The sequence below is a fragment of the Takifugu rubripes genome, chromosome 6, assembly GCF_901000725.2.
Source record: "Takifugu rubripes chromosome 6, fTakRub1.2, whole genome shotgun sequence".
NCBI classification, from domain to species: Eukaryota; Metazoa; Chordata; class Actinopteri; order Tetraodontiformes; family Tetraodontidae; genus Takifugu; species Takifugu rubripes.
In genome coordinates this window covers 10029038-10056456 of record NC_042290.1, presented here as the reverse complement: position 1 = coordinate 10056456, position 27419 = coordinate 10029038, and the positions used below count along the sequence as shown (strand labels likewise).

Genomic DNA, 27419 nt, shown 5'->3' with positions numbered 1-27419 from the left:
GACAAATTGCTTAAGAAGCAGCGACGTATGAATAAAACAGGAGTTGCTGCGGAGTCGTCTTCATTGTCTAACTTGTAAATCTCGCTTGTGACGGACCCTCGAGAAACTGGAATGCAAGTGCGTGACAGTGATGGAGGTGAGCTGCCAGACAGGGCGTCAGGTAGCTGCCACACAGGGTTGATCAGCCCCGTGACACGCCATGAGGCCCGGCCTGTGACATGCCGCTCTTTCCAACAGGTTATGAAGACAGGCAGGTTGGCGTCGGGGTGACAAGAACCAGGGGCTGTCAGAAGGGGAAAAAAATGCAAGGACAAGATGTCATGTGGCGCCACCGTCCTTGATTTTGCTCGGCTGAGACAGCCGTGAATGCGGTCCGTGCGCGGCGTTGATGGACGGGTGTGCATATTGCACGTTGAAGATGTTCCTGCGTGCGCCTTGAGCAGCTCGTCCTAAATCTTGCCACATTTTTTTTTTTTTTTTGCACCTTCTGTTTTCAGTCTTGTCCAAACTCAACAGTAAAACCTCAGATTTTATCTAAGCTCAGTTTATTCATCGTGTCAGTGGCAAAAAAAAAAAAAAAGGCCCAAGAAACAACTTCTGACCACAAAGATTTGGTGGTTTACTCTTCGACAGTGTGCTTCTTGTTTCTGAAAGCGTCCCTAAACCCCTCGGTTTTGGCATCAAGGCTGGAAATTCAAAAATGTCCTAATTATGGGCGGGGCTCCTGGAGTCATTAAGACACGCCCAGCCGCTCTCCAACAGCACCCCCCACCCCCACCCCCAGATTCACATGCCCAAAAAGACACACAGGAGAAAAAAAATTCTAAACACACATCGACATTAATGCTAGCTAATGCTAATGCTAGTCGCACATGTCCACACGTTTGCCTCGTTATGTCCAAATCCAAATGACCGCAGAGAGGTCATTTAAGTTGGAGAACTTGCAATATTTGGAATTCTTTCCCATGCCTCCAACATGGGATCAGTCTCCATTTCAGCCAATAGCAAAATTCAAGCGTAACAACAGGTTTTAACCTATTGAGGGTAGTGATTCAACAATACTTTAATTCAACTATCAAGAGTGTGGCCATAGTCAAACCATTTGTTCAGCATAGAAAATGGTTTGGGGGTCGAGTTACTCTGTAAAGACTGAGAGACAAACATTTGTTTTTTGTGAGAAATCAGAGTTTCTTTGTAAAGTTCTTACAGATTTGTCAAAATAATCAAATAAATAATCAAAGACCAATCTACTGCAACAGATAAGCCCTAACATGCGTCGTAAAAACACCAACTGGTGTGACATGCAAATACAGACTAGAAGGCTTTGTTTTGCAAGGCAAATGTAGAAGAGTTCTATTTTCCTAAGGCCAAAGAGCAGTAATTTGTTGCAGTGCTGGACTTGTTTTCTGGAGATAAGAAACTAGTTAAGGAGAAAAACCTGTCTAGCGATGCTATTGCCTCAACGCGATGATGCTAATTACTCTGATTTCCCCATTAGGTGAATAACTTTAATGTGTAGCACCATCCTAAACATCATATACACCTCTACTCAGAAGACACACAGGATTCCACCCATGTCCTCGCAGATCAGAGGTGGTTGATGGACAATCTGTGGAAGTATTCATCAGCCTCGAAACGTGACGATAGGTATGATCCAGCTAAGTCAGGCCTCCAGCATGAGAAAGCAAGACAAACTTTGAGAGGGCGTCATCTGCAGCAGCTCCAAAGGTTTCTGATCACAGTTGCTTACAGCCACGTTCAAGGCCTTGCATGAACTTTAGATAAGGGCCCGCTACTTCAGACATCTTCTTGAGATGCTGTTAGCAGCAGCAAACCCACACAGTTTTACTTGAATAGGCAAATGTTGTGCGGAATAACGTAGAACGCACCAACGGGGGCAACCTCAAAACCACCCAACTTCCATTAATGCCTCCGTGTTTATCTAACAACTCCTCTCTTGTTAAATCACCCTCTACTGGTGAATTAAACCCGGGGGACACGTGCGGTAATGTCTGCTACGGGCAGCCATTTGTCTCTTTCCTCTTCATCCTACCTCTGAAGGGTTAGGGTTGAAGGCACGGTCAGACGTTCTGCGCTTCCACCCATCACAAGACCTGGATCAAGGTCACATGACATTCAGCAGAAGCATAACAATGTTCTCTGCCAGCAGCTAATAACAAAAAATTCTTTTTGACTGAATTAACCCGCAAACAGCTTCTGGGCTGCTGAATGACCACAATTGTACTTAAACAAGTCCATTTAAAGAAACACGCCCAAACTGTGTCAGTATTTAGTACTTTTTAGTCTTTTGACTACCCCCATCTGCAAGGTAAAACTGGAATCTACTGAGTAGACTGGATGGATGGATGGATGGATGGATGGATGGATGGATGGATGGATGGATGGATGGATGGATGGATGAATGGAAACCCTTGTTCCTCATTGGTGGAGCTACCTTTTGATCTCGGGGACGGCTGTGTGCAGTGAATGCATCATTGTGTCATATTTGAACTGTTGTCTCCATGTCAAACAGCATGATGAATAGAAGCAAATGTGAAGAGAGAAAAGCTGGAGGCTGAATTGGCCTGTGCCGGAGTGCTCCGTGCAGCTACAGACAGATCAATATTTGCAGACACTCCTCTGCTATAGACAGCATTCATGTCAGGATGGACAAATGGTAGCCACTGCAAAGGCAACGTCTGGCCCACACACCACACTCTCTTAGACAAAAATATGTACTCTGCCTTACCTCGTCCTCTCCGCCCCTCTCATCCAAACACACTCTGAGCGCACGACAAACGCGCAGGTAAAGGTTAACAAAAGGTCTCTATGGATCCTTTGAGTCACAAAACAACAACCGCTGTCTGCGTTCACCCCGCAATTATCTCCTTACAGGGCTAATCCCAGCAGTTAAGTGGCTGGCTAAAAGCATGTGTACACAAACATTGCCAGAGAGCAAGGTGGTGCACGCCATTTATCTGCTGGCTCCATCACACACCTGATATACACCCATCACCGAGCCTGACAGGAAAGATACCGAGTCTGACCTCATAGGACACGAACCTGACAAACCTAATAATTTATAGCTAACAGATGCAAAACGTATTAGCGAATGACGTCTTAGATATTGATAATGACTTATTACTTATTGGTTCATTCGAAATGTGGTGGCAGTTAAACTGACAACATCTTCAGATAGAATGCTTGATATCGATATTCCCGAGGTGAACAGTGCACGAAAAATCCGACAAGACAGTACAAAAGAAAGGTTTTTGATTAAGTGATAGCAACACAGGAAGCTGACGTAATATGCGCAAATCAGTCATTTAACACCATCTGAAAGAGCATAGCCTGCTCTGAAGGGAAGGGTGGGAGGTAACATGAGCCAGTGTGAATGGACTCATTGTTGCTTTGGCTTAATTAGGCGTGACAAGTGAGGCGTGAACAGATTCCCATCATTAGGCCTCCTAAAAAGCCCATTAGAATCAATGGGCCACACTCCGGTCAGACTTTGTGTCTACCAGGGAGCCAGCCTCCTGCCCCTTCAGCAGGACACTGGATACAGTTACAGCCACCATGTTACGGCTAACTCAAACAAGGCAACACCCAAGATAATGCAATTGACGCCACGTTCAAGGGGAAAGGGGAGGATGATGAGAGAAGCAGGGCCAGGAGTGTGGGACTGCTGGGTTTGGGGTAGAGCTTGTCAGGCTAACAGGAAAGTGTGTGTGAGTGTGTGTCCCAGCCTGTCTGCTGAACAGAGGGCGATACCAGAGAAGAGATCCGAGCAGCCAGCGCGGCTGATAAACTGCAGGGATTAGCAGGCACTTCTGGAACCCAAGTGGCCCTATCAATACGGGACCGGGCCCATTGATCTGTTGTCTGCACGGGTGCTGGAGCTAATTCCTGGACCTTGGCTCTGAGTGCTCCTCACCACGGCGAGGTGGGAGGAGGGTAGTGGCGGGGAGAGACAGACTGGCAGCATGGCGCCATCCGCAGACCCGAACGTATTCGAGGGTCTGCCCTTAACACAGCTCGGTAGATCCCTAACATCAATGCAATTAGGTCGCATGGGGAGAAAGTCTGGTGCAATAAATTCAGTCCATATTGAGTCACTATGGAATTTAGTACAGGGATATCTACTATTTGCTGCTACCCGCTGCAGTTTGTGCAGTGAGCTGAACGTGAACCATGATCGTATCCTAATTATATTTTTACTGTAAGCAAGTTACTCCTTCAACATTTGTCACTGTCGGGTATGGAAATTGCAACGTGTTGACAAATGGGGCTTATCTGGAGGAGACTAGCCCACATTAGCACCTCCACATAATCCCTTTCTGTCAGAGATACAGCCAGAGGAGCGAGGCTCAGGAAAAAAAAAAAGGTAAAGCCATAGTATGATAAGAATGGAGGGGCAAAGGGGTCGAGGTGTTGAGAAACTGGGGGGAGCACCAAAGATGGGTATCAATGTGGAAGGAAAGGGAGGAGGACTACTGGGAAAGTAAGGTTTGCTGAAAGTTAACCCCCAAAAGAATGTTCTGCTTCTGCACCAAGCTTCCTCTTTTGAAAATGACAGATTTAAATGACAGATTTAAAGATGGTGCGGTATTACCATCAGGGAAGAAGATAAGAGGAGAATAATGAATGATGGAGAGCTCTCGTAGCCCACTCAGTGACAGCGGGGCTGGAAGAAACGCACACACCGCTTAATATTTCATAACTAAAAGTGACTGGCTGGGTTTTGTCTGATTCGGTTCAGTGTCGTTTGGCCCTTAAGTTTAAGAAATGCCGTCTGTCTGCGATGGAGTTGAATGGAGAAATATACTTAAGACCTATATGAAGTATTAACATGCACTGGAAAGGTGAGTGACACAAAAGGACTGAGAGCACATCATTGTGTATATTCTGTGGTCATTTTATGGATGTTGCGACTTATTTAGCATCTAACAAAGCAGACTTAGGTGTAATTGTAGGCGTGGACCTGTATATGGTACAGAGCTACACTTTTCCATATATTCTATACATTGGACATGTAAAAATGGATGTGTGGAACTACAGAGAAATGAAAACTATGCATGTATAAGCAATAAGATTGTTACAGACGCTGAATATTATTCTCAACACACAATTTCTAGTTCAGGTTGACGCTACAGTAACGGCATCAGGGCTTTGTCAGGCCCTGAATCAAGAATTTGGTGGAGACAGGAACTTGAATTAGAAGAGGGAAGAACAAGAGAGGGCCTGTAATAACACCTAAATCCATTCAACATACCCATGATGCCAACATCACGGGGGCACAAGAAAGAAAAAACACAACCCGGGGCGACAGCGATTGTCATTCCAAAATGTTACGGTAATCAGTTAAGTAATTTTTCAAGATATTCATCTAAAGCAAAGCTGGAGTCAACAGCATGACGTAACCAATCGGCTGATCCTAAAGGGCCTTTGTAAACTAAGCCTGCGGCTTCAGTGGATGTTTGGGGAGAAATTAAATTTTACATTTCTGACTTAGATGCGATGTTTAATTTTTAGAGACAGCTGACTGCTGCTATAGGAATAGAATATAGTCACAAGTTAAGTATGCGTTCTCTTATTTCAGGCCCCATTCCACCTTGTCACCACTTTCCCTCATTTCCCCCTCTCTCTGCCCTTACTGGGTCATCTCCGTCTCTCAATCCACTCTCATCTTTCAGTGAAACCATCCCCCGAAAATCAACTCAAAATAACGTTTCACCTCCAAAATTCCTTCCAGAGACATCCGTTACCTCTCCGCGCCTCTCAGAGAGAAAAGCCATTCATATTTGATTCGCGTCTGAGCAGAAATGGCAGTAATGTCTCCTATAATCATGACAAGTGTAATCAGGCGGGCTTTTGATGGGATAACGGCCGGGTGCGTGCTCCACGACTGGGTCAAGAATGATATTATATTTGGCAGTTGTGTCACATTTTTCTTAAAAGCTTTCCTTTGATTTCCAGACCAAAAGCTCTTGAGATTTCTGCTGACATTTAGATTGATTTTCCTTTGTTTCCATGCTTAAAAACATGGTTCAACCATCTTTTTTTTTACAATAGGACGATCCTGTGTTCTTCAATTGTTCTGCTTTTCTTTATTTTGCGAGATGAGGATGGTTTTCATGGGTTTCAAAAAGTAATAGGAACTTTTTAAGTATACGAGGATGACTAAAAATATAATCTGATACATTTTAAAGTTTCCATTTTTTTATTTTACCTCCTTTTATTACCTTTTATTTTACCTGTATTTACCAATAATAGCAGAATACGGTCGCAAAGAATGAAGCCGCACTTGTGCAACTGTGAAAGAGGGGCTCTGTTTGTGGTTGAGGAGAGTTAGTAAAACCTGTTATAATTTTCAAAATAGAACTGTAGCAAAAACACAGAAATACACGGCAATTCAAGTCCAGACACCTTCTCAAACTTTATGGCACTCAAACGTATTTCAAGTGTTTACTTTTTTATAACAAACTCAAGTTTATATTATTCTAGCTTACTACGATACTCGCTACCATTACCTGGCTTTGGCCTAGCATTGTTACTAGCATGCGAGCCTATTACTAATATTGGCACATTTGTACGTGACTGTAGGCGTAGAACGTCTGCCATGACTGCAGAGACAGGAAGGGTGGGTGCGGGGGGGTTAATATCGGCGCTGGAATGGATTTAATGTGTCATGTAATCGCGACACGTGTGAGATCAAGCGGGTTTTGATGGGCTAGCTGTTGAAGTGCTCTCCACTCACACGTCAGGAGGGCGATTCCATTTGGCAGCCGTGTCACAGTTTTCGTAAAAAGCTTTTTTCTCATTTGCTGACAAAAAGGTGCTCCGGGGATCCCGACGGCAGCTACGCCAGCGTTACCCGCGGAGCCTTCCCGGTGATGCAAAATCCTCCGACACGAGATGCACTGATCAGGGCCGAGCGGAAAATGGACCGGACATAAACTTCCTTGGTCTTCGTAGGAGTTGGGCCCACAGTTTCGAACAAAAAGTTTCTCCTCTGACCTTGGCATCGTGTCCTGCGTATGTGTTTTCATGCACGTGTGTCATTTTTTTTAGGAGGGTGCACGCTCGCATGTGTCAGGGGGCCCTCCTAATCAAGTCTGACACCACACCAGAGGCCTCATATGCTACCCTACACTAATTTCAACCTTACCAGCAACCTCCACCCCTCCATCATGATGATCGGGGCCAGACTTTGGCTCCAATCAATCCATGCTGATGGTAAATAGCTTCCAGAGCCGTGCCAAGCCTATTATTTCCCATCCAGACCCTACGCATTCTCAGGTGAAATTGGCCAAGGCTGGGGGGAAAAAATGACAAGGGTCATCCCGAGGGTGGCATAATTTACCATCGCAGACTCAGAAACGTGCAGCAATCAACTCTATTCAGTAAGATTCTGACAACCTAAGTATATAGCAGACATTAATGCTACCATGTGTACTTAAATTTACACACACTGCAGAAGGAAGTGAGGTTTTCTGGCCCAAACAAACCCAGGATGCCACTGAGAGTGGGTCTTTAAACACACTTCCACAAGGGATCGGATGACTTCTGTTGTGCAGTAGTTATAGTTTTGGATATCCTCCTCAAGTGCATCCACATTGCCCTGATAATCATGTGGGGAAGTACCTAAACTCGCCTAATAACATTGCACCACTCATCTGTGGTTATTTCAAGAGGAAAGAAGCTCAATTGAATGAGATTTTTCTGCCCAGGAATGATTATTTCATCATTACAACATCATACAGTACCGTAAGATGATTTATAACTCATTGTTAGACACATGGCCGATTCTCCGATCTGCTAAACTCATTGTAGTTTTGAAAGGCCAACCAGCCGTGCTGTGATTAATTACAGTTTAGTTTAACACCTCTGAAATGTCAAAGCATGCCGTCCCTCTGTATCCCCGCTTACACCAGCCAAGCTGATCCAGCTGTTCCTTATCTGCTAAATCATCATCTTCAAATGTCAGCGTAAAATGACATGTTTATTGAAAAGAAGGAGTGAGTTTGTTTTTCAGCTTACACCCGAGCCTGTAAATCAGGCCGGTGACTGACACACTGCTCAGCGCTCACATGGACCTCTGTCCTCCTATCTTCTTCAGCAGCCTCGGTTATCTTGTTGGAGAAGATGCTGATGAAGAATTATGTGCTGTTTGTTTTAGTTGTAGGCGAGAACATATTTCACAGTGTTTAGGGTCACAAGGCGAGTTGGGATCTATGTGGCGAGAGGAGGAAATATGAGCTTTTAAAACTCCTGATTCCCTCATTGTCTACCCTCGGGGCTGAGGCTGTACTTGTTTCAACACACCCATATAGAGCAAGGCCTCAAGTTATACATTGACAGGGAAGTGATATATGAAGGGTCATGAGGGTAGCATACGGACACAAACATAAAGAAGGTATGAAACTACTGTAGTTCATATTAGGCTCATATTAGTTGTTTTAGTTTGCATTGGAAATACTGGTTAAACATGTCATTCCTGCAGCTGTCCCACCTTAACCATTACAGAAACTAGCCTGAGATGAGCGGATCCAGTCTGCAGAAGTCAGTTGACACATGCAGAATGGTCCTGACCGAGCGTGGTCTGCTTCTGAATAGCTCCTTTTCTCCCAACGGAGTTCATTTTGGGGACGTGACCTTCTAAGTGATAAACTGCCATTTTTAGGAAGGAGCAGACTGAAAGATGATGACTTGGGAGGACAAAAGCAGCTTCTGATTGGCTGGAATTGTGCAAAAAGAAAACACATTTATGACTGTAGTTTGTGAGCATGCCAGATCCCATGTGCCCATCTTGGCCCTGGACCAGTTCAGCTCAACTGGGTTCTCTGAAAAGAAGATAATTGCTCCAGTGATCACAGTATGAGAGAGATTTAGTGTTGCTGAGAACCATAAATGTCATAAGCACCACCACCCCGATCCCCACAACCCATCAGTTGTTTCTCAACTGGGAGTCTTGTGGTCAACGAATTAAGGGATTTAACATGTGATTATACATGAGTGTTTGCAAGGGAAACTTCCCTGTGCACGAGCACAAAGGAGCACTATTGCTCTGTCTGCTCATCTTCCCTGGCTGCCGTTCTCTCCCGTCTCTGCTCTCCGTCTGCTTCACCTCATCACCTCTCAGCGTCTCACCACGCCAAGAAGACCACGGCAGACGGATTCGTTTAACCTGCCCACCGGCCCGACTCCATCTGAGCTCTGCGTGTATGCTGGGATGGAATTAAAAAAGAAGGGAATCCTGAGATGATCGATGGTGCATCATGTTTTACGCAAGGTGTGGATGAAGCAGACAGTTTGCGCTCCATTTTGCTCCTCCCTGACAGCCCTTAATCTTGACTCCCTGTATCTCTGTTTCTTTTTCCCTCGCTCTCTGCATTTTCTGGTTCTGTCTTCCTCCCTCCAGCTGTCTGGATGGCGGGCTTGACAGCCTTGGGGTGTTTAGGCTCTGGAGGGATCCCAATTTCCTCTTCTAATCATGACATCATCCTGCCTCAATAGGTTAAAGATGTGGCCAGGATATTCCCCGCTTCCTTGTTCTCCATCCTCCCATCAAATTACAACATTACAAGTTGCCTGCCATGCTAACCTACCCTATTAGGGTACTTTTTCTGGGGAAGGGGTGGGGGGGGGTTTGAGAGAACAAGGACTGAATGCATGTTTGTTCCGGGTTAAAACTCATGTAAAGTTATTATGACTGGTTTTGCACATCAGACCAGTTTCAGTGGAGCCCAAATCCAGGTCAAGGGGTAATCCAATAGTGTTGCTCATCAGCAGTTTGGCGATGCAGTCCCAGTCTCTGACATGATTAAAGGCAAAGGCTGATTCAAAGTGAAGAGTAGCTGTGGTCCGCATGGCCTGTCAATAGCTGTTCACTTCACCCCTGCCGAGTGCACCGGGAGCGCCTCATCTGGTTCGCTCTATGCTCAGCTGCAGCGCTGCTCTCCTCCCGGCTCTTCTGTTTTGCTTCGGCTCTTTGCCGGAAAAAAAAGAAAAAAACACTTCGACCGCGTTAAGTGAGTAATGAAAGAAGCCCAGATTACAATCAAACTTTTCATTTTCGGCCAACTCGACAGCTGCGTGCAGCCATGGAGCGCGTAATGAAACAACGGTCCTGGAGCGATGGGGGCCGATATTGGCGGTGCCATCACGGCCTCCAGTCAAAGCAGTTGTTCAGACCTAATACCTTTTCATCCGTGCGTCTTTCTGAGAGAGTCGGGCGTTCGTCTAAAAGCCGCATCGACAAAAGAAGAAGAAGATTTTATCGCTGGGATCTCTGGGACATAAGATTTTAAGAGTTATCTAAATGTGTACATGACAAGTACAAATGATAAATGCATCTGTGTGTAGCTGTAAATAATAATTGACATCTATGTTCTCAGCAATATGGCTTTTAGGGTTCATATTGTGCTCTTGGCATACACAAGCTTATATACTCATAGTCTATGTCTGTTTATTGCAGGGAGGCAGCAACATGAACCAGATCCAGACTCTTGGCCAGGGGTCGCTGCTATGAATGATCTTATTACTGCATATGAAATAGTGTGTTATAAAGTGAATGCTGTTCATTATCTAAAGCAATCCCAGGGCACCCACATGGTAAAGCTGAATCATGCTCTGCAGAACGCTGCTGCCGCACTTCTCCCGCGCGCCCGACTGTTTTTCTTGGGTGAGGAATGAAAAGGAAGTGCTGCAGTCATTTTGGAAAGACCAGCAGATTGCAGAAACTGCAAAAGTGCCTGGGCTGAAATGATGATCCCTTTAAGCGGGCCTCAAAGGGAGCCTAGCACAACCAAAATGGAGCGCAGCCATCAGAAACACCTGCAGTGACAACAGTGATTAAGTTTCAGAGGTGTGACACGTAGAACGACTTGGAGACCCTGCAAAAATGTGATCTATTATGGTTCCTTTTTTGCAATTGCCGTGTTTGAGAAACAGAGTAGCGCAACTGCCAATAGCCTGTAAGAGCAGGAATGTATTATTCCTGACAGTCTGGCTCTCGGGAGTCTTCTAGCTCAACTGCTAACCAAAAAATGTGGTTCCACCAAGTGGTAAAGTTCAAACTATTGAGGTTAGATAACGGACGTCCTTCCAGCACAACGCAACACCGATAAACATGAAACTACTGCAGAAGGTATCTGTTAAATTTTCATGCCGGTGCCGACTTTTCTACTGCTCCAATCCAGTAAATAAGCAGTGCAGCCACGCTGTCTTCATGAAGTGGGATTTTGTGTCAGGTAACCAAGCAGAAGACTGGTTCCATCACTCCCAGCAATTAACATTCCCATCCACCTGTTCCTGCGCCGGCTAATGACCGGCCTCTTGGGATTAACATGGAGAAAGGTTCATTCGCCAAGTGCGAGCCCAGAAACCTGAGCCACGATTTTAGAGTCCACTGAGAGAGCCTTTCAACTGCCAACGGGCAAAAAAGCATCTCCGACCACGAAGCTCTGAATCGGTCCTGATCTCCCCGCTGACGGCGGTCTTGATACTTTACCTCTATTCTGGGTCTTTTGCATACTTTTAATACCTGTTTTCCATTTCAACTTCCGTCAACGCTGCCTGTACACATCCGCAATTTTTTATTTATTCCGGTTGTTGAGATGACAGCATAGCCTCTTAAAGCCTGTTTACCTGACATTCATTTATTTAAATGCAGCAATAAATAGTTTACAGCTCCTAATTAGTGGCAATGTGCAAGCCAAGTCTAGATTTTCAGCTCATTATCCACGATTTAAATGCAATTATTCAATGTCAGTACAATACCTAACAAGTAATTAAATCCTTTATTCCTTGATTCTCATTAAAACTTAATACTGGCAGCGTTGCATTTGTTGTATCTTGGCTAAAAAACAGCATGAGTGTGTTTCACATTAGAGATTTAGAGAGTGATACTGTGCCTGAACCTGGCAAACAGTAACCTTTAGGGTGGTTTAGAGGCAGCTGAAGTCAACGTCACGCAGCTGTTTTTCATTCCTCTCAATGTTTCATCTTTTGTGCTCGGAAGATTATGCTTTTCTCACCACGGTGACGAAGTAACGGCCCTGGGATTCATCTGACAGCCGTGCTGATTCTGCAAATAAGTTCACCTGACATTTGTGAAGCAACGCTATCATTCCTTTTCTTTCTTTCTTTCTTTTTTTCATTCATTCCAGTCAGCCAAACAACAAAGCTGCTGGTGGATGACTGTTTGGCATCTGCTCTCGGGCAGTTACAAGCACACATCCTCTTTTATTTGCAAAATGAGAAAGGTGGGAGAAGTGTGGAATTGGATTCCTCTGACCCCGCTGTTCCTCGTCGGTGCGGCTGTAGACAGCTGGGCGCCCGCTACAGTTAAGATCAGAGGGCTTGATAAGCTGGGCACTGATTTACAGCGAGCAAAAGCCTCTGCAATCACCTAATGAGCTCGAGGACGTTTACATGTTTATTAGCTCGGCCGAGACGGCTGTATTCGTACATGTTTTCAGTAGGAACAGTAGGTGTGTGCACGGTTTCTCTGTGGTGAGTGAGGGTGGGGGGGGGGGGGGGGGGGGGGGGGGGGGGTGGTTGGTGATAAATGGTTAAATAATGTTTACACAAAAACAGGCATGAAAAAGCACCAGCACCCATCAACGCTTTCCCCACATCTGCAGCACCTGGAAAAAGCTCTGTGTTGGCCAGAAAGTTAATGCACGACAGACTGTTTTCTCTCTCTGCCTCACACACATACACACACACACGCACACACACGCACACACTATTCTGTGTTTGGCCTTGTTAAACTTTCACAATCAAATCCTCTTACCGTTTTTTTTCCAGTATGGCCTTTTTGTTCAAGGGCTCTAAATTCTCTCAGAGGTCGTCCTTTAACGAGACCAAATCTTTAGTGCAGCAAGTTTCTTGTTATGGGTTTTGTTATAATGGGGAGCAGGCTGCGCGTTTGTTCTTTCTGGATTTTCTGATGCCTTTCTGGATGATAACTTACAGGTGGGAGCATCGATGTGGTCAAACACGGAAGGTAAACTGGCGTTGTTCTTCAAGTAGAAAGAGACGCGGCTCTTATTAGAACTATTAAATAAAGGGATGCAAAGTGGACTTTAAAGTTGATCAGGGTTTTAAATGCCACACTCTTGTCCACAGGATTGAATTGTAAAGCTTCGTCTGACACCTTGGCAGGACTGTTAAATTCCTTCAGGGTTGCGTGAAGACAGACATTAACACAAAGCAGGTTTGTGCACCTGTGGCCTGAACGCACCGCGGTAACCCGGAAGCGGCGCCTGTCCTTCGGCCCTACAGATGCTGGTGCTTCTCGACCCAAACAAATCACTCATTTTTTATACAATTAACTCCCACTCCCTTCCTGCGCATGGCTGGATGCGAGTGTCGCCCGCCTGCCTGCCATTGTGTGCTAATTTTAGACCCATTATTCGCTGTAACAAATGAGCAAAGGGCAGAGTCACTTTCACATTAATAGTTTGCACCCAGAGGGGAAGTCTTCCCCCTCATCATGGATCAAAGGTCTCCTCTATTGTATCGAACTTCCTGCTTCCCTTTTTAGCCACTGTGTGTTGTTTTTTCTCACTCTCCTAGCCTGGTCCAAACAACCTGGGCCATGAAAGGCTACAAAATTGGACACCGCTGTGAGTGACAGGTGTGACACGGCACCCCTTGACCTTTAGGGTGACTATGGGAGGGCAGGCAGGTGATTTGTGGGTTGAGGAGAAGATGAGGGAAGACGCGTGAAGTGGAAGCTTACACTCCCGATATCGCGTGTCCTCTGAGAAATCTCGATTCCATTGTTTTACTGTCAGCAGAGGTGTCCGAATTTGACAAAATGCCTCATCGCCTTTCCCCCGTTTCGGCTCCCACAGATGGAAAATGATCGAGTCTGAGCTGCTGAGATTACAGTGACCTTGGTCTGCCCAAAATAAACCTCCTCGGGGTGAAACAGACAACTGCGCGCTCGCGACGCGACGTAAAGGTAAAAGCCGCAGCGCTTAATTTCTCGCTCAAACGGAACATATCACCTGCACCGAGTTACTGCTCAGGATGACGGATGCACTGGAACTGCGTCTCGGGAAGCTTCGCAGCCTCGCGGGCCGGGAAGTACCACATGTCACGAAGCAAAACAAATCTCATCTCACCATTGTGCTGTGAACAACTGACCCAACACATGTCTGCGATGAATCACGCAGACACATTTGAAGGGAAGATAAAAGGCAATAAATAATACGGCAGGGGAAGTCGCCAGCAGTGCCAGAGCCAAGAAAGACATAGAGTCAGACGCTCAGTCGTCTCACTCAAACACATAAGCCTGGTACCATTTTAGCTGCCATTATAAATAGTGCTGTTAGGAAGAAGAAGAAGAAGAGGAAGGAGGGGGGAAAAATGAGTTACTGTCGTAGGTCAACAGTTGGGAGGCAATGGCCACAAATGTTTGGGTATTTTACGGCACAGACCGGAGTCACCTTGGTAACCCGCTTACTGTGTTGTGTCGCCCTAGAGGGATCGGTAATTTAATATGGCCTCCGGTGTGCAACAGACGGGGAACGGCTTTTAAAATCTAGTCATAAAAAAAAGAAGCAGAACATCACATGACAATTTGAGAACACTGCATTGCTAACTCTGCGCGTCCAAACGTCCACGAGGAGTTGGTGAAAACAGTATAAAAAAAAAGCAAACCTCCATCTGTATATATAAAGCTATAATAATAATTTTTAAAAATCAAAAGGCTGAGGCAGCGTTTCCCTGCTATCTGAACGCTCGGTGAAAAGGATTCCTGAGCGGGCTGACATGAGCGATGGAGGGATGGGGGATGAAGGAGCCACTGGCCTCCGCAGCTACGAGAAGTTTTCAACCTCTGGCGAGTGATGCGTCCACGTTAATGCAACACGTCCCCCCTGGGAGGTTCTGCAGAGCGCGTGGCCCTGCGGACCCAAGGAACGAGCGCTTTGCTCCTGATACTTCAGGTCAAACATTCTGCTCCCGGCAGACAAGCCTGATGGTTTCACAGAAACCGTGAAGGAGGCCACAGCTTATTCTGCACTAATGGGACATCCAAAGGAAAACAGTGACACACACTTCACAATTCCTTATGTGTCGCAGCAGCTTACGTGGCCCAGATTAAACATAACGAGCATTTGCACTCCATATTATCGTTAGCAGTTGTCCATGAAGGTAGCAAAGTGTCGACCTGGGCAATTAGAATGTGGTTTCATCCAAAACCTGAGCAGCTGCTTGAACTATTGGATATCATTTTTGGCAATAACAGATTTGTCGCGTACGAGCGCCTCGTGGTGTTTTAAATGAACGAGCAAGCGTCACAGTTGTTCTGGTGCTGAGTCTCCGAGCCAAAGCCAACATCTCTCCCAGTTACCCCGCGATGATACGCAGCTCGAGCTGCCTGGAAAGACCACAGATAAATTGACTTTCTCCTCTTTTTATTTTTAAAGTTCAGGGGTCTGACAGACGGACGGAAGCACACAGACGGGGGACAAATATCTGTGAGCGTCTGTATGTCACGGAGTCACGAGGCATCTCGTGGGGCATGTTTAGAGAGTACAGAGCTGGGTTCAGGGGGGGCAGAAGTGGGTCCGTGAGTGGAGGAGCACAGACTGGGGAGGAGGGGGGGGGGAGGTCATCGTGCCTTCGGGCAGGTGGGGGTGGGCTCAGGAGTTAATTGGTAGTTTGGGGTTTGACGCTGAACAGTGATGACAAGTCAGTGTGGCCAGCCCCAGCGAGCCCCTGCTGCATATTCACTGTGTCGCAGGGCATCGCGGCGACCGTCACAGCTCGCCGAGCAGGGCACATCAAAGGGAAACAGATAAAAGCTGCGTTTCTTTACGTTTTCGCCAACATTTGTCAGCGCCGCAGAACCCCAGCGTGACGCCTTTTCCTGCTCCCTTCTCGGCGATGACGTGTCCGCCGTCTTTTGGTTTATTACAGGCTTGAAACATCCCCGTGTCTGGTAAGAAAGGAGAGTTATGAGCGTTTCAAAGCCAGGCAGTAAGTGAAAGAGGGGGCCCAAGCGAGGCTCCCTGGACTCATCAAGCGGGGGTGACTCAGAGGCCCTAATTGTGTCCCAGGGAAACTATTGTAGGTGATGTTGGGAGTCACCCTGGGCCCCGAGAAGGTTACACTGGCCCTCTTAAACCTGTTGTAGCCTGGCGCTCACATAAAAATTACACCTCGTAAATACGTACAGCCCGGGAGTGTGTGAGGCAGGACGGGGTCAGTTACTCTTCTGAACCCTGCCCTTTAAACTCGCAGTCACCTTGGCTGTGCTGCCAACTGCGTGTTAGCTTGTTAGCTCACAGCTTGCGTGGCAGAACGGGAGACAAGCAGCTGTGTGTTGACTGGCTTGTCTTTCTGCTTTTCTTGGCACGTCACGTCGCTCTTTAGCTTACCAGCACGCATGATGTCTCCTCTGTGTATATCTGCTTCTTGTCCTTGTTTGATGTCTTCGAGCGAAAACACTATTACGCCAATTCAGGCAGTCTGGCTCTGACATTGTTACTGTTGTCTGTTGGTGAATTTGTTCCAGCGGTAATGTTATTCTAGCAAAGACATGCAAAGTTAATCACAGATTGTTTTTTCCTTCTTTTTTTTAAAAAAAAGGGGGGGAGGGGGGTTATTTTAATGAAATCTGCACCACTGAAATAAACTCCAGTGGCCGGGGTGATTGATACGGTGGTTGTTGTTGGCTCTTCTATTTTTGCTCGTATCAAAAGCTATAAAACAAAAACCACTGTTAAGGGGGGAGGATATACTGTTAATTTATTAGGTTAGGGACTGCGGAAGTCTGGTTCTTCATTTCTTTTCCATGAATAATCTCCGTCCTGGAGTGGTGGAGCAGGTCTTCCTACAGGCTACGTATGCATGAGGTGAGCTACTCTGTATGCGGATGTGTAGAGCAAGTCTGTTGCAATATCTCTGTAATTAATTTGAGTAGAAGAGAGCTGAGGGGACGACGTTCTCTCCTCTGGTTCTCAGGGTTCCTACGTGGAAAGAGCAGATTTGCAATTAACATTAGCCAGAAACGGGAGAGGGCACGATTGATGTTCCTGTTGAGTGGCCACCGTGCCGAGGAGGAGGACCGTATGTGTGTTTCAGGCTTGTTAAAATTCAGGCCAGAAATAAGTTGATAACAGCTGTGATACAGCACAAATAATGTTTTCAAAGCCCTCATTAACATCCAAAAGCCTACGATGGAAGACACGGGAAAAGGAAAAAAAAGAAGCTTTTATTCTCTTTTATTGACATTTCAGCTCGGCTCGTGCTGATACGTGCCCGCTATACAGAAATGGAAACTATGGAATCCAAGATCAGCATTATGTTCTTCTGGAAATGTAATTGTCCCTAAAACACTGAAGCTACCACACCTATATATTTTATCTGGATATATGATATATCTATAATAACCCTTATAAATATATGTCCATATATAAAAGGGACTGACATGTTACTCATTCCCAGCAACCGTAACTGTAGCCATAAAAGCTAAGAGCTCCTCTGTTGGAACAGGAAAATTGCTTTTTTTTTCCCCCTTCTGGAAATTATTAACAATAATTATTCTATTATTGGAGAATATGAGTGTACTGAACAGGATAATCAAATGACTATACAATACTTTCTACAGTAGGTAGATGCTGCGCGCTCAACTCAAAAAGCCATGATTCAAAATCAGGTCATTGAAAATTATTACTGCAAAATAAAAATGGAACTCTGATTTCCTTCTGGGAAGGATGTGTGTGGGGGGGTCAAAACAACCTGTTCTCCGCCTGCACGCTCCCAATTTCCCTCATTCAGGTTTCTCTGTGGCGGGCTCAGATGTTTGTAGGTTCTTTCAAGACTTCATCACAAAAGAGCAAAACAGTTCAACGGCAAACAGCGAGGGGGGTAGGGGGGGGGGGGGGGGTCCATTCACTGGAGTGGTGGAGCCAAATAAAACCCACATGAGGAGCACGAGCAATTCATCTTTAAATGTGGTCATGAACTGAAAGGACATTCAATTGAACTTGCTGGGAAAATATTGGTGAACCATGAATTGGTTTTCATGTGCTCCCTTGGCAACCTTAGAAATGAGCAGTAACCTTTATGTGGCAACAGAGGTCAGGTTCACGGGCCTCTATTATGAAGGCGCACACAAAAAACAACACATTATTATCCTGTTTCGTGCCGTTCTGCCTGGCAGGCAACGGCAGCGTCGCTAATCGTGATCTGATTGCTGCTTTTTTTTTTATATATAACCCTTAATTCAAAAGGTCAGAGGTAGGAAATGTTGGAATGCTCTGGACGGTGCTGAGCTGTGCGCGTGCACCGCGTATCCTGGGGTGTGAGGTAATAACCAGCAAGCAAATAAACCATCAAATGTTCCACCTTTAATATGAGGCTGGTTAACAAATCCAGCAGGTGTGAATAAAACATTTGTTTCTGCACAGCTAATGAGGAGCAATTGATATAAAGGCTATATAACATATCTGGGTTCTGAAGCACTTGGTTATTATCTTAGCGTCTGAATGAGATCTCCTGGGATTTAAGTGCCTATTTAAATGAATGGAAGCTGTTCTTTTCCCAACTTTTGCGTTTGATCTCTGCCATTTTGCCTTTTAACTTTTCCTTTGGCTGTCACATCACTTTAGCTTCGTTTATCATCTCCGGAGACCTCATCCGCCCCTCCTGGCGGCTAATGGAAATGGCTTGGGGGGGGGCGTGGCTCCGAGACAGGGTGCGCCACATACCGTCGGCACGGGGAACACCTTCATGTGACGGATTTGGTTCTCAACGGCGAAAGGGCGGGAGTGGGGAAATGTCAGAGGAAGGCCCTTCATTAGCAGCTTCACCCATTCATGCTGAGATCTTTTCATCCAGACTGATTAAAAACAACAGGACGACCAGAGAATTGATGAGTAATGTGATTTAGTGGTGCCGCCCAAACATACTGGCACAAATCTACTGAAGACAAAGATTTAATCAAAGGGGTGTGTGAGTGCTGCCAGCTGCAGAATTCCATTTGCAGCTGAGGGGGAGCGGGAATAAATCAGCGGTCAGATGCCGATATGCCATCGTCCGACTCTCTCGACCTGATGGAGCACCCGAATCATATCAGGAGACGTTTGGAGGAGAGTCGGCGATGATGCGAGCAGAAAGGACAGAAGAAGTGGCGCCTCCTTCCCTGGTGGGAGCAGGGGGACTTCCAGGGTATCATTCCCACCCCTGATCCGTGCCATAAAAGTCACCATGTAGGGGGAGTACTGCCCACGAGGGGGGGAGGTGGGGCCCTTCTTCTGCTCTTCCTCTCCTGCACCTTTGGCTGAATGCACCCATGTCACAGTGACACGTATGTGTCTGTAAAGGGCTTAATGAAACATGAGATTCATCCACAGTATGTAAGAGTTCCTCACATGACTCATCCGTCACACCCTGCATGTTTAGACAGGGGGGGTTGTTGCACAAGTCATAACATAAGCTATAGACTCCAGTCAGTGCACAATAGGCCATTTGTGCCACCCTAAGCCACAATAGTTCGCTAGCTTTGCAGAGAGACTGAAACAGGACGATAAAAGTGATTCACATCAAACGGTTATTTTATTTCATTCTTATTATGAAGAAATAATCATTATTATTCATTATTATTTGAATATGTGCAGCGTTGCAACAATCCAACCTTTTAATTTTTGATTCTGTGAAATCTGCTGTGTTCCTAAAGTGTTTCTGCGGGCAGATGAAGCTTTAATCTTCTGTGTAAGCGGTGTCAGTGAACGCACCACGCATGCAGCGCCGGTGTCAAACTCTGGGAAGGTTCTGAAATGATGTCAAACGTTCACCTCTTTGTTTGCTGATCTTTAATGGAGTATTTAGCTGTGGGGGTCATACAGCAGCATGATCGACAGAGTGAGACATGGGGGTGGGCTGGGGGGGCGGCATGGCTTCAGAAAACACGAGCCTTTTCAGGAACTTTACCGCAGCCTGTGATTATTTTATTCTTTGATGTTGGGGTGTTTTTAATGGGGTTTGGGAGCCGCAGACATGAATGTGACGACGCGCAGCCATTCAGCGCCGCAGCAGCAGCAGCAGCAGCTCCAGGTAGGCAGGAAGCGCGCACGGCCCGGGGAGGAGGGCCAGACGCACGGCCCGGGGAGGAGGGCCAGACGCACGGCCCGGGGAGGAGGGCCAGACGCACGGCAGGCCTGCAGCTGACAGCGAGATCACTCTAGAACACCTTGGTATGTATTCTTGGTTTTTGAGTTTATTCAATCAAATATATCTGCTGCTCGTCCACGGAGGTCTTGAATGAAGTGGCCCCGACTTTACGACTTTAGGACCTTTCAGTCCATTCAGCCTGGTCTTAACACACTACACACTGCGTTGTTAAGCTTTAAATAAAAGTTAAAGGGTTTAGCAGAGCAAACTTCATTAAGACACAAGCCTAAATAAAGCACGCAGACTATAATTATTATAATTAATATAATAATAATTATTATAATTATTATAATAATAATTATTATAATTATTATAATAATAATTGAACTATAAATACAACGCACATGAAACAATGGAACATTATTTTATAGGTCAAATTAATTTCTAACAAAATTGAGGACATCTAAACAAACGGAAGTGTAATATGCTAGGAACGTTTATTATCATTACTATTATTTTTATTATTACTATCATTATTGTTGTTGTTGTTGTGTTGATGTTTATCCCGCGGTTCCTTAGCGCCATACAGTGGCCGTCAGACATTTTCATCGCGGTTTTATTCGTTCTCCGCTGCCTTCTTTATTTCATCTGAGATTATCCTCACCTCTGAATAATTACTTTTTAAAAAATACACTTCCCGTCTTCCACGTGTAAGATGAGAAAATGAGAGTGAGAAAATTATTTCCTGTTAGTGGCCGTTGAAAATATGGAGGCTGCGCTCTTCCCACTTTTAAAAGAGAAATGAATTATAAAATAAATGAAATCACCTTTATTCCCCAACAGTCACAAAATCCGCCTCAGAGGACAAGAAAGCCCGAGCTCCAACAGCCTAAATGGGTCCATCAAGTCCAATTGATACAATAACATCAATTTGCTCGGTTCAAAGAACGTTAAAAGAAAACCCTGGAACTGGTTTTGGGGGTCTAATGACCCCAACAATTTTCTCCCAGCCGGACACATTTGCGGACGAGGGAAGGAAATATTCCATGGGACCATCTGAGGAGGGTTTTCTTTGTAACAGCTTCTCCAGGTCGCTCCTGAGGGGAGTTGGAAAACATGTCGGCCCTAATTAGCGCCGCAGACATCAGCAGAGGTCCAGGAGCGTCTCTGGAGCAGGTTTAGCCCCGGAACGTGGGTCCGAAGGGCCGCCTTCGATTCCAAATGATACCCGTGAAAAGAGTCAATTGGTCTTGGTTTGGTTTTTATTTATCTATTTATTTTACAATCAAAATGAAATAATTAGTTATAAATGCGAAAATCATCTTTTATTTTCCAATATGCATTTTAAGATTACAACGTATTTTTACACAATTTACAGTATTTTTTTTTTTTTAAAAAACATTCTCACACACACACACACACACACACACACGCCCACGGACAAATAATCTGAAAAAAGAAATTAAATACGCCGTTAAATACTTTTTTCAATCTCAGGTTAACATTTTAGTCCCAATAGTTGTGATTTATATGAACAGTTGAGAGCTTTTCAGTTTTTGTTGATCAAAAAATTGAACAACTTAAAAAAAAAAGTCAATATTGTTTCATTAAAATACCCCAAATAAATAATACTAACATTTGGTTTGGTCTCATTTTCTCCTATTTTTTGGTCTAAAGGACGTCAGAACAAGGCTGGCGGTGGTGCCTGCAGCTCAATCACATTACAGCCGTGATGATCCCAGTATCATAGCGTTCGTTTACCACCACGGCCTATTAATCACCTTCCATTAGTGTCTCTGCCAGGCTCTCAGGAGCAGTTCCAGGATCCCAGTCCATCTTCAAGGATAAATGACTCATCAAGACAACCGCAAAAAATACAATACAACTAACGGCCTTTGTTCCGATGCGTCACTCCTGCATGCATCTTCATTTAGGCTCTGAACACACACACACACTCACGCACACACTCACACACACAGGCGGACCAGGGCATCGATTAAAATATGTTTTCCCACCATTAGGATTGGACACGGGACGGTGTCCCATGGGAATCTGAGAGTCGGTGTGGGGAGAGGGAAGGAAAGGAGAGAAGGGAGTTTCATGTGCAACACTTTAAAAAGAGGAGGGTTCTCCATCTTTGCTTTGTCAGGGGGGGGCCTGCTGACATGGGGAAACATCTGCTGCGTAGAAATCGAGACTGATGACTCAAATTATGTGCAGGCCGAGGGGCTGCCAGCAAAGATGGAGAACGTCAAAGCGGGGAGAACGGACAGTCCAAGGCTCGGAATCACAGGGCGAGCCGTGGCCGGGCTGGAATCGGGGCGTTCCACGTCAGCGCGGGCCTCACCTGCAGCAGCCTGGGTTCCTTATCTGTCTCCAGCCATCAGCCGCGCCGCCATTTGAGCTGAAGAGACTGTCTCCGTCTCCTCCTGCTCCTTCTGCAGGTCCACTTGAGAGAAAATAGAATGCTTTCACCTCTCGCTTCACCCCCAGCCAATGCTTTTATGACTAGACCACTATATTAGAACCAGAGGCAATAATCCAGACAGCCTGGACCAGACTCCTGCTCACTCCGGCCCGCTACCTGTTTCAAAAAGAGCCCGGCTGCAGAGAGACGTATGTTGTCATTGATAATCTCCATTACTGGGGTCCGGTGGGACGAGGGGGCGCTGGTCTATGGCGGCGGGACTGAAGGAGCGCGGCGTGGCTTTTAAAGTCTTTCGCCATCTCCTCCTCAACCACGTTGATTCGAAGACAATCGTCCTCTATGACAGCAAAGAAAAAAAGAGAAGGCCCGCTCCTATTCTCAGCTGCAGCCATGCCAGTAAGCTGATTTATGGGACTATCAGATGCAGATCTGGAGAATATCTGAGCTGGGAAAGCTAATGGATCATTACTATGTGTCCCTCACCCCCCGTCTGCCTAATGACCGCAGGGCTCGGCTATTCTTTGCTTTGATTTCGAGCACATTCTCCAATGTGGCTTGAGTGGACAAGCTGAGCTAAGACACAATTTTCAGGATTGCAGGGTAAGTGCCTCTGGGAAGACCTTTCTATTTATATGGCACTTGACTTTCTCTGCCACTCTTTCCTGTTTGAGAGAAGCAGAGCAAAGCTGCTAACTTGGGTTTCTGAAGAGCAAATATTGAACTAGAGGCTAGTAATAAATCATTGAGTGATAATTAAAGTTTGCATGTCGTTAACGGTCATTCCCACCGATGTCAGGTGAACACACACCGATTCTGATCCCTCCTCGCCGAGGCCAAGTATCGTTCTGTCAAATAAAGTCCTCGCCGAGCACGAACAGTTGTGTTTATTCCCGTTTTCTTCCAAAAAATGATTACAAAATTAAGGTAAAAATAAGAAAAACATGTCTCGGGCTTCTCCCCGAATAGCTAACAGATTTTTGATGTTTTGTTCAGTGTCACACAGGGCTGAACCTGGCACTGCTGTTTGTTTGTGCGTGTTTGTCCAAAAAGGCTCAAACTTCACAGGCTTTATTCTGAAGACATCTCCAACAAACACTTTGAAATTACAGCCCAGTCTCCATCATGTCATTACGCTGCTCTCATAACCCCAGCGGCTGCTTGATTTTCCGTCCGTGTGGGACTTTGTGAAGCATCTCAGCAGTGTCCTCCGCACAGTCTGCTACAAAAACACCACCAACGACCCTTTTACCTGTGGAACTGTGCAGGAACAACTGCTGGAAGCCTGATTCATCTCTTGGCTAACGACGCACCCTTGTGGCCGCGGAAAGCATTGCATGGGGGGAAGCAGGAATCTGCCCCAGCGCGGAGAGAGAAGAGTGGAGCTTTTTGTGCCAATAAAACTACCCAGAAAAACTGATCTTAGACTCACTTTTAATCAATTTGATTTGTTTTTTCCTGTAAAGTTGCGCCACAGCTATTATTGCTTCCACACTAACATGCTAAAACAAGAAGATACGTTGAATTTTCATCTAAAACCAAGTCCACAACTGCTGATCGAATGTATAAACCACTGTCAATAATCAGATATTGATCAGTGAGGCCACAGCAAAGGTGAAAGCGGATCAACAATGCGCCCTGCTATTTTCAAGCTAAATGTTTCTGCAGCAGTGTGACATTTAATAACCTAATAATGTGTTATGATAAGGCAGGATAACAGTGAACAAAGCTGTTAGGAAAACACTGCAGTTGCTACGCAACACAAACAGAGGTGTAATTATCTTCGACAGTGATAGTTTTCCATTAGCGTCGGTAGCATTGAAATTTCCTGTCATTCAGTCGCAGGTGTGCCCTTGTTAGCTGTTTTCTGCAGCTTCAAACATGTCCCAGCAAAACACACAGCTGCAGACAGGCACCTCCTCTCCGTAATTAGGTCAAATCGTTAATGAAATAAAGAAAGCGCGGGCCTGGAGAGGCTGTGTTTTACATCTCCGAGGCGTTGATAGGCCTCATCAGGATGCCAGGCCGGGCTTCAACAGTCTGTCGGCATATCAAGAATCGCTGTTTGTGCCGCAGCTTTGAAAAGTAATTATATTTAATTCTGGAAATTACGAGCAGTTTCACGGTGACACGCCGTCAAAAACAGTGTTTTGATCGGCGGGGAGCCGTGTCTGTCTTGGAGCTGCGGCTCATTCGTTAGCGTTTGATCGGGTCGTCTTCTGTCATCGCCTCTGACAAAACATCTTCCAGCTGAAGAGGCTGCAGAGCTCCGAATACACAACGTGAACTTCCCAGCGGAATGCACAAAGAGGTTCTGACGGCGGAGTTTTGGCTTCATCACCGTGTGTGAGAGAGACTTCTATCATTCAGCCATCCATGGCCTGTTGTTATTTACAGCAGCAATAGCAAGCCTTTGTGGTCCAGAACAAACCCAAACTAGCCATCAGTATGGTTTAAATTATGACTATCCATAAAAAAAATTACTTTCCGTCATATGTTTTACAGAAATTCGTGTGTGACCTTTGACCTGGAGCCGTTAAAGGGATTAATATTCTTGTTTTATTATTCTCTATTCAACGGCTAAAATGGTTTTCCCCATTTAGACATCCACGAGGGCGTGTGACAAAACTCCTCCTGGCCTGCCCCCAATTGTCTTTTCTTTCTTTTTTAACAGAATTTATTTATGCAAATGCGGAACGCTGTAGATGGAACGGCTCCCAGATCAAATCAAATGTTTCAGAGCATCTGCCGCGCTGACTTGGCAGATGTTCCCGCGGCTTCGGCGCGGAACCTTTAAACGAAAGGCGATGATGGCCGTGTGCGTGGAACGAGAGCCGCGCTCCCTCCGAGCCATCTGGAAGGTGGCTGAGGAGCATCGCGGACGTGAGGAAAATATATGTTGAAAGGTCCCCATTTCCTCTGATCAGTGGGGCGATCAAAGGCGGCGATGCGGATATACACGTTCAAGATGGTGGGAAGGTTTTGCAACGGCCAGATTGTTGAAATCAACCACAGTCTTCCCTCTGTTGAGGTTTGGAGGATGGAAACCCATTATGGAAATTGGCAAAAGCCAAAAAAATGTGTTTTGGGGATGTATGTAAACTGTTGACCTAAGGGATCTGCGAGGAATGTACTGCTCATCCGCACTGGGGTGGATACTGGGAAAGTTTATCCTCTCCGAGGTGAACTGGTGCCAGACATGCGAGCAGAAAACATCCCACCTCCCAAAAACGCTTAAAAACCGACCCCTCGCCTCAGCCGCCATGTCTGAGGTCACGCCAGACCAAACCTGCAGTTGTCTGTCCTGCGATGACCCCTCGCAGCGACCGCCTGACCCGCGGACCGCCCACCGGCGGATCGGATCGGGCACGTTCGGGACCTACCGCGTCGTCCAAAGGCCACCGTGACAGGCAGCAGAGCCAGGAGGCTCATTTTGCTTTGAATTAAACTTGTGTGCTCGCCTCCTCCTGCAGAACCCCAGCGTTTGGAATCCTGACCGGGCTCGTGCAACCCCAGCCTGCATCCAGCAGCAAACAGGGTGAACGTTCTTTTAGAATTCGCCATCAAACTTCAGATGACGCTGCCATTGTTTACTCGCTTCAATCGCTCGGAGACAGACGTGTATTTATTCCGCACAAAACTCGGCTTAGATGCAAAATACCAGTTCTATGGAGATGTTTACGACTATAAAAGGAGAATATCATATAATTTCTATCAAAACGGGAACCAAATAACAATTTGGGGGAGTTTGTGGTCTTTTAGTTTCTCCCTAAATGTTAAAAAATGTTAAAAGTTAAGGTTTGAATTTAAATATTTTGTCTGATAATACACCATTAGAAAAACTGCGATGACAGAAAAGAGACCATACTGGCTAATTACAGCTGCACAAACAAGCTAATTTACCTAAACAACTGCTGTTACTAAGCTAAATGTATCCAGGGATGTGTTGAATCGGTTGCATGTATAGGGACCATATGCTCGGCGGTCACCATAAAGATATGATAATATTAGCACATGGTGGCGGCAACCCGGATGATGACACACAAATCCAGGAGCTACATATGGTAACCGCTGGTCTGAACCAATCAAAATTAAGTTAGCAAACAAATCATCAGCTTCAACAGAAAGTGGATTATAGATTTTAAAACATGGTGGATGTATTCAATATTATATTTCCAGGCCAGTCGATGCGTCCTGCCCTCTGAGGAGGCCTTTTTTCCCGAGCAGCCTTGTCGGCGGAAACATCTAAAATGTCATTGACTTCTAATTGCGCTCCTGCTAATGGTCCAGTCTGTAGGACGTTTGAGTGCAGCGGTGCACTCGGGGAGCGAGGTGAACGGCCTAATGGGCCATCTGTGGAGAACATGTCGCAGTCAGTTAAGAGCCCGGTGCCCCCTGCTGTGGTCACCATTATGGAGCCCCACCAACACAAGTGACTCTTCAGTGGCTTTTACTCTTTAGCCATTCACTCCATTTCCATTGTCGGCGTCCTCGAGCTGCCGAACGCTTCAAAGACTCCCTTTTGCTGAAGTTTTGCAGGCCACTATACTTTTTGCCCCATTTTATATGATTTTTAAATGCAGTTTCCACTCAAGGATATGATGTGACCATGATGTGGAAAAGGACCTCATTCAGCTGCTCCTTTAGCTCACTTATTCTTCCCAATCATATCACACAAATAGAGAAAAGCTCTTACCTTTACTTAAGGGGACAGTCTTTAGTCATTAGAGACACACAATGTACTGATGTAAAAGTCCAAACAGCTCTTTAGACTTGTTTCGTCTATATGTACATATATATGCAGAGATAGAAACTGCTCTGCCACTGCCTGCAGCAGTTATCAATGTGTCCACAGCAG

General features: G+C 45.8%; 1 long non-coding RNA gene across 1 annotated transcript; it reads left to right on the top strand.

Annotated features, from left to right (window-relative positions):
• The first annotated feature begins 20067 nt into the window (after nucleotides 1-20067).
• On the top strand, nucleotides 20068-23977 carry LOC115250151 (uncharacterized). The gene is made up of 2 exons (XR_003888711.1): nucleotides 20068-20219; nucleotides 22357-23977. It is a non-coding gene; the product is annotated as an uncharacterized lncRNA (long non-coding RNA).
• Nucleotides 23978-27419: the final 3442 nt, after the last annotated feature.